Below are 17440 nucleotides of genomic sequence, written 5' to 3' on the forward strand. Positions count from 1 at the left end.
CAAGGCACAAACTATCCACATCATGTAACACCAGGCACAACTATCCACATCATATAACGCTAGGTACACCTATCCACGGTAGTATGTAACACTAGGCACACTCTCTCTCCACATCATATATAACACTGGGCACACCTATCCACATCATATAACACCAGGCACAGCTATCCGGATCATATAAAGCAAGGAACAACTATCCACATCATATATAACACCAGGCACAACTATCACATCATATAACACATGGCACGACTATCCACATCATATAACATTAGGCTCAACTACATACATCATATAACACCAGTCACACCTATCCACATCATATAATAACACCAGGCACAACTATCCACATCATATAACACCAGGCTCAACTACCCGCACCATATAACGCCAGGTCTCAGCTACCCACATCATATAACACAAGGCACAACTATCCACATCATATAACACCAGGCACAACTATCAGCATCATATAGCGCTGAGCACACCTCTCACAGCATTTAACACTGGGCACAACTATCCACATCATATAACGCTAGGCGCACCTATCCACAGTATAAAACACTAGGCACAACTATCCACATCATATAACATTTAGGCACAACTATCCACATCATGTAACACAGGGCACCTTCTACCACACCATATAACACCAGGTTCAAGCTACCCATCCATTATACAATCACAACTATCCATATATGCTTACAAGCCACAACTATCCACATCATATAACGCTAGGCACACCTATCAACATCATATAACGCTAGGCACACCTATCCACAACGCATATAACACTAGGCACACCTATCCACACCATATAACATTAGGCACACCTCTACACAACATATAACATTAGGCACACCTATCCACATCATATAACATTAGGGTTCAATCTTCGCACATCATATAACACAAGGCACAACTATCCCCACCCATATATAACACTAGGCACAACGACCCACATCATATAACACCAGGCACACCTATCCACATCATATAACACAAGGCACAACTATCCACATCATATAACACCATCACAGCTATCCTCACCTTATAACACCAGGCACAACTATCCACGTCATATAACCCAGGCACAGCTATCCACATCATATGGCACTAGATTTTACCTACACATCATATGGCAACATGGCGCACCTATCCACATCATATAAGACTAGGCGCAACTATCCGCACCACAAGAACAACGTGGAGGAGATTATACGGGCAACAGCAAAATTCTGCTTCACGGGAATGCCCCGTCGTTTCATCTCACAGCTAATGAATTGAGCATACATGGAAAATGGTATTCATGATTCGGTCTGTTTCCTTATTAGGCGTGTGTTTTACAGCTATCGGGTAGAGATGCTATTGCAACCCTACTGATCACGTCATGTAACACTAGTCACACTACCCACGCCGCTTCACCAAAACCAGGCTGGCTATCCGGATCATATATCATTAGGCACACCTATCCACACCATATAACTGCTTGGGCACACTTATCCACCGTGTATGTAACACTAGGCACATCTATCACATCATTGGCAACTGGGGCACAACTACCCACGCCATGCCGCACAAGGGCGCAACTATCCACGTCAAATTAACACAAGGCACAACTATTCACATCATAACGCCAAGACACAGCTGTCCACACCATAGAGACTGGGCACCACCACTCCACAGCGATTTAACACTGGGGCACAATATAAATATCGCCATAACGTCTTGTAGCATGCCTATGCACGGCGCGTATAACACTAGGCACAACTATCCACACCATATAACACTCAGGCGCACCTATCCACACAGGATATAACACTAGGCGCATCCTATCCGCAGCATATAACACCAGGTACAATCTATTCACATCATATAACACCAGGCGCACCTATCCGGATCCATATAACGCAAGGCACAACTATCCACATCATATAACGCTAGGGCTCACCCTATCCACGGTAGCATATAGACTAACATCTCTCGACATCATATATAACACTAGGCACACCTATCCATCTACATCATATACACTCAGGCACAGCTATCCGGATCATATAAACACAAGGCACAACTATCGACATCATATAACACCAGGCACAGCTATCCACATCATATAACACATGGCACGACTATCCACATCATGCTAACATGTAGGTACAACTGTATACATCATATAACACCAGTCCCACACCTATCCACATCATATAACACCAGGCTGCTTATCATCATATAACACCAGGCTCAACTGGCCACACCATATAACGCCAGTACATCTACCCACATCATGGAATACTAGGCACAACTATCACATCATATATAACGCAGGCACACTATCAGCATCATATAACACTAGGCACAACTGTCCACATCATATAACACTAGGCACAACTGTCCACATCATATAACACAAGGCACACCTATCCACATCATATAACACCAGGCACAACTATCCACATCATATAACGCTAGGCACAACTATCCACATCATATGACACATGGCACGACTATCCACATCATATAACATTAGGCTCAACTACATACATCATATAACACAAGGCACACATATCCACATCATATAACACTAGGCACAACTGTCCACATCATATAACACAAGGCACACCCTATCCACATCATATAACAATTGCCAGGCACAACTATCCACATCATATAACGCTAGGCACAACTATCCACATCATATAAACACAAGGCGCAACTATCCACATCATATAACACAAGGCACACCTATCCTCATCATATAACATTAGGCTCAACTACGTACATCATATAACACAAGGCACAACTATCCACATCATATAACACCAGGCACACCTATCCTCATCATATAACATTAAGGCTCAACTACCACACATCATATAACACAAGGCACAACTATCCACGTCATCATATAACGCTGGGCACACCACTCCACAGCATTTTAACACTAGGGTAAGGCTATCCACATCATATAGCGGCTTGGCATACCTATCCACAGCGCATATAACGCAAGGCACACTATCCACACCATATAACACTGGGCACACCTATCCACGGCATATAACACTAGGCACATCTATCCCATCATCATAACACCAGGCACACCTCTCCACATCATATAACACCAGGCACAGCTATCCGGATCATATAACGCAAGGCACAACTATCCACATCATATAACACCAGGCGCAACTATCCACATCATATAACGCTAGGCACACCTATCCACGGTATATAACACTAGGCACACTATCCACATCATATAACACTGGGCACACCTATCCACGTCATCATATAACCAGGCACGGCTATCCGGATCATATAAAACCAGGCACAACTATCCCCATCATATAACACCAGGCACAGCTATCCACATCATATATAACACATGGCACGACTATCCACATCATATAACATTAGGCTCAACTACATACATCATATAACACTTTAGTCACACCTATCCACATCATATAACACCGGGCACACCTATCCACATCATATAACACCAGGCTTAACTACCCACACCATATAACGCCAGGGCTCAACTGGCCCACATCATATAACCTATCCACATTATGGCAAGGGCACAACTATCCACATCATATAACACCAGGCACAACTATCAACATCATATAACGCAAGGCACACCTGTCCACGGCATTTAACACGAGGCACAACTATCCACATCATATAACGCTAGGGCGCACCTATCCACGGTATAAAACACTGGACGCACCTATCCACATCATATAACACTAGGCTCACCTATCCACAGCATATAACACTATGCGCATCTATCGACATCATATAACACTAGGCACACCTATCCACATCATATAACACCAGGCACTGTATCCACATCATATAGAACACAAGGCTGGCTATCCACGTCATATAGCACTAGGTACACCTGTCCTCATCATATAGCAACAGGCACACCTATCCACACCACAGAACAACATGAAGGAGATTATACAGGCAATAACAAAATTCTACTTCACGGGAATAATTCCCCGTCATTTCATCCCACAACTAATTGAGTGCATACATGGAAAATGGTATTCATGATTCAGTCTGTTTTCTTATTAGGCAATGTTTTTACAACTATCGGGTAAGTGCTACTGCAACCCTACTGACCACATCATATAACACTAGTCACAACTACCCACACCATATAAAACCAGGGCACAGCTATCCAGATCATATAACATTAGGCACACCTATCCACACCATATAACACTAGGCACACCTATCCACAGTATATAACACTAGGCATCTATCCACATCATGTAACACAAGGCACAACTACCCACACCATATAACACAAGGCACAACTATCCCACGTCAAATAACAAGGCACAACTATCCACATCATATAACATAAAGACACAACTGTCCACACCATATAAGACTTGAGCATACATGGAAAATGGTATTAATGATTCAATCTGTTTTCTTATTAGGCAATGTTTTTACAATTATCGGCTAACTGCTACTGCAACTGTGAGATGTCACATAGGACATAAGCTTATACCTCATCTAATGCTGGGTTACCATATTATGTGCTTGTGCCACTCTTGAGAAGTGAGGATGACCAAGTGAAAATGGTCTTCTTTCAAGAAACAATTGGCAGAAATTCAAAATTTCTATGAAGAAGCTTAACCTCTGGACACAGCACAGACAAAGGAACTCTCCTCAAGTTCATTCCTGTCCAAGGCAGCTTCTTGCTATCGTCCAAAAACGATATTGCTATTATTCCAAGAACCCCAAAAAGCTGTTTCGACACTATACCCAGATTAATAAACTATTGAAATAATTTTTATAGCATGTTGATAATAATAATAACTATGATTGCCTCTGGACAATACTGACGGTCTTCAGGCTTCCCCATACACTCCCCGTGGCTACCTTTACTTGTACTGTTTCTTTTGACGACATTTGGAGCGTCCATTACAGTGTTTTATGCCCCGATTTCTCAGAAACAAACTTAAGTTTTTACTCAAATTTCAAACTGGAGTTTGACAATTTGAAACAGCTGAATTTTTAACTCCACTGCATTTTTAAAATAAAAAAACACAAACAACTTAAGTAATCTATCCATCAAACTCAAATTGTCTGTTAAATTTGAATTTAATATTGATTTCAGTTTATTCTTGGAAATGCATTTACCAGCGCTTTTTCAAATTTGAGTAAAAACTCTAACTTAAGTTAAAACTCAGACTTAAGTTTGTTTCGAGAAATCGGGGCCAGATGAATTTGGCATTGATTCTATGCCACTGACACAAACGAAAAGCAAAGGTATTACGGCCTGTTAAAGGGAACTATTTCTATTGGCATTGGAAAACCTGGAAGTGGGGATTGTTGCTAGATTGTACTGACGCTTCCTTCAGCTATCTAACTACTAACGAAATGCGAAAAGGCCTAATGTTCGTGTTTGGGCCGTGATTGTGACGTAATTATTGCCTTTTACATACAATCCTGTGAAGCACATATGTGCCTCATTCAATTACCTACAATTTGGTACCTTGAAAAATTAAATCCATTGTGTTTTCGAAGAGCTGTGACATTTTTATGAACCCTATGAAAATGCATTTTGACAAAATTGACCAACTTCCAAAGGCGATAACTCCACATTTCTTGAAGATATCGACATGCCTTTAGCAATCTTAAAGAGTCCCGGGTGCGGGCTTTACAACGATATATCACACACGATTGTACTATTTGCCCTTCAGAAGGAAGATTATGAAACACAGGCACCGTCAAAACGAGCGGAAATATGAAAATGTTTGTGTTTGTGACGTAAGTATTGATTATGACATAATAATAATGTGAAGCAAACATGTTCCCCTTTCAATTATCTACCGTTTGTTACCTTCAAAAAATTAAATCCATTGTGTTTTTGCAGAGTTGTGATAGCTTTATGAACATTATGAAAATGCGCCTTAGAAATATTCACCAAATTCAAAGGGCGATAACTCCAAAACCACTCAATATATTGACATACCTTGGGCTTTCTATGTAGTCCGGAGTGTGGACTTTACAACAATATATCAAACACTATTGTACTAATTGCCGTTGTGGAGAAGATGATTTTTAAACACAGGCACCGTAAAACGCAAAAATCGACAAAAAATTCAGCTTTTTCGAACTGGCGGAAAATCTATCAAGGCGGCCAACTTCTGATATGCGTTAAATCGAAGCAGAATGATGATGTCTACATTGAGTGAAAATTTGGTCAATTTATCTCTTATAGTTTTTGAGATACTAAGGTGTGAAGATTTTGACATTTTGGGCAGTCTGCCCTTACCGGAAGCCGGAAGTCGGGACTTCAATTTCAGCACACAGGTTATCATCCCTGAATGTTTCATGAAAATCGACCTAGTAGTTAGTTCAGGAGAGCTGTCTCAAACTTTGTACAAATAATAAAAAGAAGAAGAATATTCGGATAATAACAGTAAGTCTTTCAGACTTTCGTCTGAAGACCTAATGATAATTATTATGTGCTGGGCTGAAACAACCTCTAAAATGGGGTGAAACTGTAATGTGTGAAACAGCCAGGGTGAAACAGCCAGGGGTGAATGTGTGCTGGGGTGAACGTGTTTGGGGTGAAGTAAGCCGTTACCGTGTGGAGCAATCTAGAGATAATCCATCGTAATACATGACAATACACTTGTCAGGAATGTACTGCTCTCTAATGTAAGCAGTGGCAAGTAAGCTACTACACTAACGTGCCTTTGGAGCTCTGTTTGTTTCTGAACAACAGATACTAATCTGGCATAGTATGGAACAATCTGGAGGTCATTCTAACACAATTCTTATTCTGGACGCTCTCGTGTCACATTCCCCACAATGGGCACAATACGTGAAACCCATTTGTGGTGCTCCATTCCGTGATATTGCAAAAAGCGGCGTAAAGACCAATTCACTCACTCAATCACTCAAAACTGTGGACACCAGAGAGCAGAGCGACACAGATGTGAACCGACCGTAAAGAAATGATTCATTATTGCAGCAAACAGCATTACTGCTAATTATAAACTTTACAAACAGATTTGAAAAAGAATCAAGTTATGACTCAATGCTCAGTGTTGACTGACACGGTTATATTTGTTAAAGTATGAATCTACGCGTTTTCGTTTGTGTCATGGTGTATCACATCAACGCGGGACAAAAATCCCAGATTGAAGCAGCATAAAGAAGACTGTAATTTTGGTGAAACCCGAGAGTAGGATTAAGATGCCGACGATTCCAGTATCCGTATTATGATCTAAACAATAGGAAAGGCACACATTGGACCTCGATATTCATATCACGAGTTGAAGATTGCATATGCCTCGAAACAGTCTGTACTGCATACAGCGTATTGTACGAGGTAAATGTAAATATATGATACATGGCCACGCGACCCCTGTGATGCGTGTCACTGTCAGACCATGAGCTGACTAAGAACACTTTAACCCTAACCCTGCCATGTCGTTACTGCCTCGTACTCGACAGCTCACAGCCAGCACGTATCCAGTTAACCGCGTGGGGCTATTTTCATAACAATGTCGAAAGCAGGCCCGCATCTGTGAGTTTTGTCAGATGGCTGCATGACTTTGCAGCAACGGAAGAAGACATTCGACGTGAATGTGCATATAGAATACGGTCCTTCTGACTGGTATGGTCAGGAGGGATGGGATTGACGGTAATTGCAGGTAAGAGCCACCTCCTCAACAAATATAATCTTGCTTTACACAAACGTGATGGTTTGAAATGAAGACTCTATTGAGGTAGGGTATTGATTATCCTTTTCACGAGCTTCACGCCATAACAGTCACGGGTAAGTCAAATCCAGTAATACAGACGTGGTGTAGCCGTGAGTCAAATCACGTGTAGACGTGGTGTAGCCGAGAGTCAAATCACGTGTAGACGTGGTGTAGCCGTGAGTCAAATCACGTGTGGACGTGGTGTAGTCGTTAGTCAAATCACGTGTAGGCGTGGTGTAGCCTGAGTCAAATCAAATCGAGAGTCAAATCACGCCAGACGTGGTGTAGCCGTTAGTCAAATCACGTGTAGACGTGGTGTAGCCGTTAGTCAAATCACGTGTAGGCGTGGTGTAGCCATGAGTCAAATCACGTGTCGACGTGGTGTAGCCGAGAGTCAAATCACGTGTAGACGTGGTGTAGACCTGAGTCAAATCACGTGTAGACGTGGTGTAGCCGTGAGTCAAATCACGTGTAGACGTGGTGTAGACCTGAGTCAAATCACGTGTAGACGTGGTGTAGCCGTGAGTCAAATCACGTGTAGACGTGGTGTAGCCGTGAGTCAAATCACGTGTAGACGTGGTGTAGCCATGAGTCAAATCACGTGTAGACGTGGTGTAGCCGAGAGTCAAATCACGTGTAGACGTGGTGTAGCCGTGAGTCAAATCACGTGTGGACGTGGTGTAGACCTGAGTCAAATCACGTGTAGACGTGGTGTAGCCGTGAGTCAAATCACGTGTAGACGTGGTGTAGCCGTGAGTCAAATCACGTGTAGACGTGGTGTAGCCGTGAGTCAAAATCGTGTAGACGTGGTGTAGCCATGGAGTCAAATCACGTGTAGGCGTGGTGTAGCCGAGAGTCAAATCACGTGTAGACGTGGTGTAGCCGTGAGTCAAATCACGTGTGGACGTGGTGTAGACCTGAGTCAAATCGCGTGTAGACGTGGTGTAGACCTGAGTCAAATCACGTGTAGACGTGGTGTAGTCGTTAGTCAAATCAGTCGTAGCCGTGAGTCAAATCACGTAGGCGGTGGGTAGCCATGAGTCAAATCACGTGTAGACGTGGTGTAGCCGAGAGTCAAATCACGTGTAGACGTGGTGTAGCCATGAGTCAAATCACGTGTAGACGTGGTGTAGCCGAGAGTCAAATCACGTGTGGACGTGGTGTAGACCTGAGTCAAATCACGTGTAGACGTAGTGTAGCCGAGTCAAATCACGCACGTGGTGCTGCTGTTAGTCAAATCAAATCACGTGTAGACGTGGTGTTGCCGTTAGTCAAATCACGTGTAGACGTGGTGTAGCCATGAGTCAAATCACGTGTAGACGTGGTGTAGCCGAGAGTCAAATCACGTGTGGACGTGGTGTAGCCATGAGTCAACTCACGTGTGGACGTGGTGTAGCCGAGAGTCAAATCACGTGTGGACGTGGTGTAGACCTGAGTCAAATCACGTGTAGACGTGGTTTAGCCGTGAGTCAAATCACGTGTGGACGTGGTGTAGCCGTGAGTCAAATCACGTGTAGACGTTGTGTAGCCGTGAGTCAAATCACGTGTAGGCGTGGTGTAGCCGTGGTGTACACAGTATGTACGGACAGATCAGCGTTGCGTAACACTCATGTCTCTACAATCTCTGTCTTGCAGATTGGTCGTGTTCAGTACAAGACGTGGAGACAGGGTCAGACTGTATCGAAATACAAATGAACAAATATACTACCGATCAAAATGTTAATGACTGAGTTGAGTTTAGTTTTACGCCGCACTCAGCAATATTCCAGCTATATGGCGGCGGTGTGCAAATAATCGAGTCTGGACGTGACAATCCTGTGATCAACAGCATGAGCATCGACCTGCGCAATTGGGAACCGATGACATGTGTCAACAAGGGTGCCGTTGTACACAGCAACCTTAGCGCTACATAGTCATGCTAGGTTTATTTACATTCAACAATTTGCTGATACACAAACGACATTTGGAATGTTCGCATTAATAAAAACTGAATTTTCAAAATGCATAAATAATTAGAAGCAATAAGGGAATAAATAGCAGTGACTATGGAATGTTTTCCCAAACTCATCAATGTAGATGAATCCATATTATTTGGTTTTCCAATTTGAGAAATGTTAACTCTTTCCCCAAGAGAGGAAGAACTTTCTGCTTCTTCTTCTCCGGCCAGTCAATCGTTGTCAGGACCTTCTTCCTGCTTTCCAGCTTCTGAAAGTTAGAAAACAATAAACAATCAGTACAAACAAGCATTCGTCAACAATATCGCTAGCTGGAGAAAGGAAAACTGTCCAATGTTCCTTAAGCTTGAGGAAAAATAAACTATAACCACTGTCCAATAAGCACGAAGTTCAATAAATCAAAACTGATCATTTGACCTGAAAAGTGATACAACTTTCAATCGCAGAAGAACTTAGTGAAATTTGTAAGAGTAGAGAGACAAGCGAGAGGAGGACATATTTCCTTAGTTTGGGTCGGACATTTGATGACTGACAAAATAAGATTTTCTTTCACTAAATAACAGTTGTGACTTACAGAAAACATTGACATTGAATTAATAACATCTCTTAGGAATGCACACTAAATTCATACTAACATTGTCTATTTTTCCGAGAAATTCTCAGGTGAAAGCTATAACTTATTTTCTGAATGTTACATACATTATGCCTTGATACTATATGTATAGAACTACGAATTATCCATTATTTTGAAAATAATGTGAACAGACATTTTGGGGTTTAAAATATAATGTGGGGTCATTCTGGCAGACAAGAAATTGAATGGGGTCATAGGCGGACCTCAATAACTAATATCGCATACTGCTATTGACAATGTGTTTGCAGCTACTATTTAGTGGGGTGTTGTTAATAAATTGTTAAGTGATGTGTGCAAGGTGAAATATGTCCAGACCAAAACATAATGTACATTGGCGCTTTACTATGTACTATTTAAAACTCTTTAGCTGCATATTTCTAAGTATACATTGCGCGTATTAAAAAGTGTTTATTTTGAAAGTTCTTTTGAATAGCAGTGTACATTTTCAAGAAATTACATTAACTTAATTTTTTTTTCAAATAAGTTTTTCCTTAAATTTTAACCTGTGTAACGTTAGAATTGAGAACCATTTGAATTTACTTACACATCTGAATCTTTTATTGTTCTTTGCGGACAAAGGCCTCTGCTTTTCCCACTTCTTTGTCTTCTAGGTGAACGAACCCTCTTGTTCATCCAAAAAGCCAAACTGCTGCTGAAAGGAGATGTGTATAAGTGGAAAATATGTCCAGTTTAAAGTTACGAAAATAGTGGTTGTGTAATTTTTATGTATTTTCTGATTCATAGGATTTACATTATTTGGATAATTTTATGTACATCATTTACTGAAGGGTTTGGATTACACATACCTGTTGAAGGTCAAGATCAGTTAGTCATCTTCATTTTTCCAACACTGCCCCAATGGAATGCTGGAAATATAGAAATTAAGGGAAATCAGGAACTTTCTGAGTGATATTGTACTCTTGATAACAATAAGGCATGAAAGTAGACAAATATATATCAATTTTCAAGGTGTAGATATGCTAATATCAAAAGAAGTTCACATAACAAGTTCATATAATTGTAGGTTGGCAATGTACATCAATGTATCCCCAACATATCCTATTAAACGTTCTATATGTCCAACTTTCTTTATAAACTTCTTTGTGGATCTAACAAAATCCACATCTCTTCATTCAGAGTTGACATTCTAAGTGTAAAATTGTTTACATCAGATGATTGACTTAGTTAACTCATACACCAGTAATCTATCCTATACCTTTTAAAAACAGTTTCAAAAATATTCTGTTGACAATTTATCCACTCAACAGCATTATAGTATCATGATAGATATCGTCGTAAAAGTTGGCTGAAAAATATTGTCGATTTTTTGGGTCATAGGCTGTCTTGTAACTCTTATAACTAGACAAAGAATTTTGAAACTTCACTCTAACCATGCACCAAATCTGGTCAGAGAATTCCTATAAATGCAAAATGACTCACTATGTCGTATGTGACCTGATCCAAATCACAATCGAGTTCTTGAGTTGACTAAGTAAAGGAAGCCATATCTCTTGCCAACTTTTCGACACGCAATTGCTTATCGAGTTCCATCAAGTCTAAAATTGTAATTTCAAATTTATTGTCCTAGCTACTTATGTACATTAAACGTTACACATAACATGAGCTATTGCTTAATTCAAGAAATTTACACTGTACCTGACATGGTGGTGGAATGTTCCCTTTCTCCCTCCGCGATCGACGACTGCTCCTGTCTTCAAGTTTTCACGTACCCGAGCCTCCAAAGCTTCTAGTGTAACTCGCATTGCCATTTTCTTGATTCAGATAACATGGACAAGCGCAGGAATAATTCATTGTGCTGGGTTCCTTGTTGTGTTAATAACGGGAGACACTTTGGCCCACTTTCAAAACAACTTCTCATGAGATCAAGCAACAAAATGGCGGCAATTGTGTGTAGGGGCATTGTGGGTAATAACAAATACCTAATCCCTTTTCGATTGGCAGGTATGAAAACATTATCTGACCCAATTTGGTTGTGATTTCAAGACATAAAAGACGAAAATGACCACTTCATTACATAAAACCATTGCTTTTATAAAATATCACGAGTTCGCGCGTGCCAACGGATTACCGACTCATTACTTCTACAGCAATTTAATTTTGATAATAGGTGCCCGTTAAAACGAGACAGCCCCAAGGAAGCCGACACACAGATCCGCCGACATACAAATGACTGACATGACACTGATTGTTTGTCAAGTACGTGAACTCACTGTCAAAGCCTACTAACTTTAAATGCTTTTAATGGTAAACATTACTCACAACCTCTATTCATAGTACAATTCCCTGATATTCTAGTTATTGAGAAATCCGTAATGTATGTACCGGATTGACAATTGTTTGAATTACATTATTCTAAACTTCCTAAATGCTTATACTCTTTCACATTCTAAAGCAAACATAATTAAACCGATTTTTCCCTCAAATTTCACTTTTTCACGTTTAAGATTTTTCATTACTACAGTGAAAATTGTTACTCATCGTAGAATATCATCCATCTATTTAGATTTTCAAACTTCCCCATCATATGAATTCCCAGGATGGTCAACTTCATGCCAAATACTTGCAAATTTGAAGTTATTCAGTTCAAAACAGTGCACAGGAAACCAACATGAAACTACATATTCTGGTTTTATGTTGGTTTCCATTTAACGAAACTTCAATTGCAAATTCCAGGAATGGAAACCAACAAGAAGCCTCTAACCTAAGTTTCTTGTTGGTTTCCATTTACAGAAATGCAAAAATCAAAGAATCCAAAATGGAATTTAGTTGGAAACTCAGTTACTCAGTTACAGTGAATGGAAACCAACTGGATTCCCAAATTACCCAGTATACGGATGGTTTCCAAGTTTTAGGAAACCAAGTCATTTTTTGTAGTGACAGTGATTGTCACCATGCCATACGATGACAGAGCATGTGTTTATGAATAACTGTGAAATAGTGATGATTCCAAGTGTTCGCACAGAGGTGAGCGTATCCTGCGCCACCGGTAGCACCTGTCATAAACATATGTCTAGTCACTTGTTCCCCTGAAATAATTCGGGAACGTATGGTATAAAGGAAAATAGGGCAATACATCGAACATCATTTTTGTCACTGATGCATCAAATTTGTAAATTTACTCCACATGTCTACCATAAATATTCTTGAAAGATTTCCTGAGGCTTTGAATGTTGTATCCTATATCAAACAACTTCATAAAAATAAACGTAAGCCGAACGTGTTGGAATATTGCTCGACATGAAAGGGAGGTGGACTATTGGAAAGTTGAAATCATCCCTTTAGTCATACAGCCTAGTGGAGAGGGTTTTTTGTCACTCTGAATCACTCTGCATAGATGTAAATATGAAACAGCTGAGTCGGTCTCTCACACAAAGACTGACTGAGTTTAGTTTTACGCCGCTTTTAGCAATATTCCAGCAATATCACGGCGAGAGACACCAGAAATGGGCTTCAAACATTGTGCCCATGTAGGGAATCGAACCTGGGTCTTCGGCGTGACGAGCCAACGGTTTAACCACTAGGCTACCCCACCGGCCTCTCCCTCAATAGCCATCAAACGATTCTGAAGCTGACAAGCATGCGTTTATAGGACATCATGAAATATCGGTGATGTTAAGTGTTTTAAGAAAAATGAGCCTGTGCTACCAGGTACTGACTCTTGCAAATGTAAGTGAGTGAGTTAATATTTAACGTCACATCGGCACCTTGCAAACGTAAGCCGAACGTTGCTTTAAGTGCAATAACACTGATTTGAGAAAAATTGGAGCATTCGCCACATGACGCCCTCTTCAGTAATCATATCATAAGGCTCCGTTTGATAAAACCTCATTATAATGTAGACGACAAGGGCTGGAGCTGACTACATATTTCCTCTGCCAAAGCTGAAGTGATCCTTTGCCTTCCAGTTTATGGATGGATTTTTTAAATAGATATTTTAAATTATTTTGCTTTGATTCAGACGACTTAGGTATCTTATACTGCTAGATTAGTGGGCTGTATCAGTGGAAGCTACTGATACACGTGCACACGATATAGTCGAAATTGTACAATCGCTTTCTTCTTGATTTTAAAAGCATGTGGACGTTTCCATTCCAAATATACCTCGTATATGCATTTCCGTACAACTGCCCAATTTCGAATTTACTGTTATGTCCAGTTTTCAATTGCATATATTTGCGTTCACAGCACAAGGAAAAAAATCACCCGAATTATTCATATTGGATATTGAGTTAACAAGGAGCAAGTTTAGCATTATCGCAGACTTTCAGAGCGAACCAGAAGCAGAACCCACATGACCTATGAATAAATGCAATCCATACTTGGCTACCCCACAATATCACAATATAGATAAAATAAATTTATGATGAAGCCTGAATCAGTATTTAATCAAGGTAAGCAGTAAAATAATCACGTGCATTTTTTTTAGGATCTACCTGAATACCAGCTGCAACCAATAAACTCTTTCGCTGGGGCTGGAAAACATATTTAAAGTCATGGTTGAGACCAAGAGCATCACTTCCATGCTTGCTGTAGATTTTGTTGGGACATCTCATCAACAAACATGAAGCTGTTTCTCCTGATGGTTCTTGGTATGTATAGTTACACTTGTGTTTACACCAACACAGTATAATGACGAGACTATAAGAACTGGTACAATGTACATTTGCTTTGATGTGTTTATGATCTGGTATGTCATGATAGAAAATGGTTCCAGGGTTCTGAAAAATCGAGATACCAAATTTAACATTCGGTTCAAAGTCAAATCTACAGTTCACAGAGACCACCATTACTCATGATACCGCTGCAAACGCCCTTCAGAAAAGCATTTTCTGTTCCACACTAACATAGTCATAATAGATAAAGGTAACAGGGTTCTGTAAGATTTAGACACTTAATTTAACATTCAGTCCAAAGTCAAATCTACACAGACTACCCACCATTAACCATGATACCGCTGCAAATGCCCTACAGACTGACATTCTCTCTTCACACTAACATAGTGATATACCATGCCGCAGCGCAAAAAGGATATCCTAATCTGACACATTGTACCGACTCCAATGCATCCAGTCTCTAGTACATCACGTAAGTGCCGAGCACCAGGCAGAGCAAAACCACGTACCGTATCTTGTCCTACACACTTTACATGTTTCGTCGATCACTCGTGTAAGAGCCTGCAGCTTCATTTGAACTTCATCCTCTATTCGTGGCTTAATATAACTAAATTCACAAGCTCAATGTGAGAAGACATAGAAGACTTTTATCTTTTGTTGCTTAATTTTAATTCATTTAAAGAACCATGTAGATCCGAAGATCCATATGCAAGTGTTATACAATGCGATTCAATTATCTGAATGTAAAGCCCAAGGATCTGTATCAATGATAACAAACCTGGACTTCCTGCTTACACTCGGACAGATACTATTGTGTGTTTTGGATGTGATCGTACTGGCTACAGTGTTACACGTATGCTTTGATAGGATATCAGAGTTGAATTTCACTTTAGGCGTACTTTGTTCTTTTTCAGCAACTCTGTTGACTGCAGAATGTGTTGTTGCAGAACGACAACAAATGAAGCTGTCCCGAACCAGTAAGTCGAAGACAAATGTTGAATGTGTTACGTGTCTATTCCAAAGTTAAACCAATACGTTAACCCAGAGTCTTGGTGTACAGGAAATTCGATGTAAATCCGACGGAGAAAGAAATGTTGTACAATCAGCAATTACATAAACATAAGGAAGTTTACAACGCACGACGTCTCACTGCAATAGCTGCTCAAAATAGAGTAGTTGTACAAGTTTAGAGGCTGTACAAGTACAATATTGCGGACAGCAATGAAGGACAGTGATACTAACCTCGCGCCTACAGTTGTCAAGCTCATGTTTTGTATTGTCTTGCCATAATGACTTCAGGTACAAAGCAATAGAGAGAGTCTATTTGCACTCAAAACATGTCTTGGGGCCGGATTTGAGAGTCGGAATACGGGATAGAGGGATGTCGGATTAGAGGGAGTTTCTTATATTATATTATATAGGGACCATATATATATGTCAGTTTACAGGGAATGTCCGATTAGAGAGATGTCGGTTTAGAGAGAGTCCACTGTACTTCTAAAATAGTCACAAAAGCATGCTTTCTTTGTATGTCAACTTCCTACTAAATCAAAATCCTGTACATTCAGAATCAAATGACAGTGTCATAGAACACTTTGTAAACCTCTTTTAATCGCTCTTAATATCAGTAATTAGTCCAATGTATATCAAAACTGAATTGATCGTTAAAATAATGTGTGAATATGTTAATTTAAAGTATTTGACATGCATGTTGAATACTTTGTATACTTATTTAACCTGTGATATTGTATGTACATGGTAACATATTCCAATGGAATTTACTTCATATACTGTGATTAATATAGTGGAATGTGAATTCCGTTGAAACATGATAAGTAATCAGGAAAGGGACCGTTCAGTTGTCTAACAAATTATGTCATGTTTCTATTTTCCTTTTCATACACAGTGAGAGCACGGTTCACAAGATCAATATCAGAATATCGTCTTCGGTCTGGTGCCTCAAAACGTCTGAGAATGCGAAGTGTATGAAGTTCTGGCACTGAATGATGGAGTGGAGAGGATTCTAATGTGCATCAAAACAAAATGAGCAATAAATCAGTTTTGTTCTGCAACACTAGTTCTGATACATATGTTACTTGTCAGTTTCCTACATTATATGTAAGTTGTGTTCAATTCTGTAGGCAAAGGGGCGGTGGGGTAGCCTAGTGGTTAAAGCGTTGGCTCGTCACGCCGAAGACCCGGGTTCGATTCCCCACATGGGCACAATGTGTGAAGCCCATTTCTGGTGTCCCCCGCCGTAATATTGCTGGAATATTGCTAAAAGCGGCGTAAAACTAAACTCAGTCAGTCAGTCTGTAGGCAAAAGAATCGCTGTGAAACCAATGAGGACAAAGAATTGTTATACAATTAGCAATTGCATTATAAAATAAACTAAGTTTACAAATCAATCCAAACTGCTACAAAGCAAAAACAAAAGCATTACAAATAGGTGAAGTGAGGTGAGATGAGGTG

The 17440-nt window shown here is 40.2% G+C and overlaps 1 long non-coding RNA gene across 1 annotated transcript; it reads left to right on the forward strand.

The window, feature by feature from the left end:
• The first annotated feature begins 7679 nt into the window (after positions 1-7679).
• Positions 7680-17040, forward strand: LOC124269067. Its single transcript, XR_006896412.1, has 4 exons — positions 7680-7694; positions 14782-14944; positions 15883-15945; positions 16875-17040. It is a non-coding gene; the product is annotated as an uncharacterized LOC124269067 (long non-coding RNA).
• The last annotated feature ends 400 nt before the right edge of the window (positions 17041-17440 follow it).

The sequence above is a fragment of the Haliotis rubra genome, unplaced genomic scaffold (genome assembly GCF_003918875.1).
Source record: "Haliotis rubra isolate DU_JTF1 unplaced genomic scaffold, ASM391887v1 Scf1417, whole genome shotgun sequence".
NCBI classification, from domain to species: Eukaryota; Metazoa; Mollusca; class Gastropoda; order Lepetellida; family Haliotidae; genus Haliotis; species Haliotis rubra.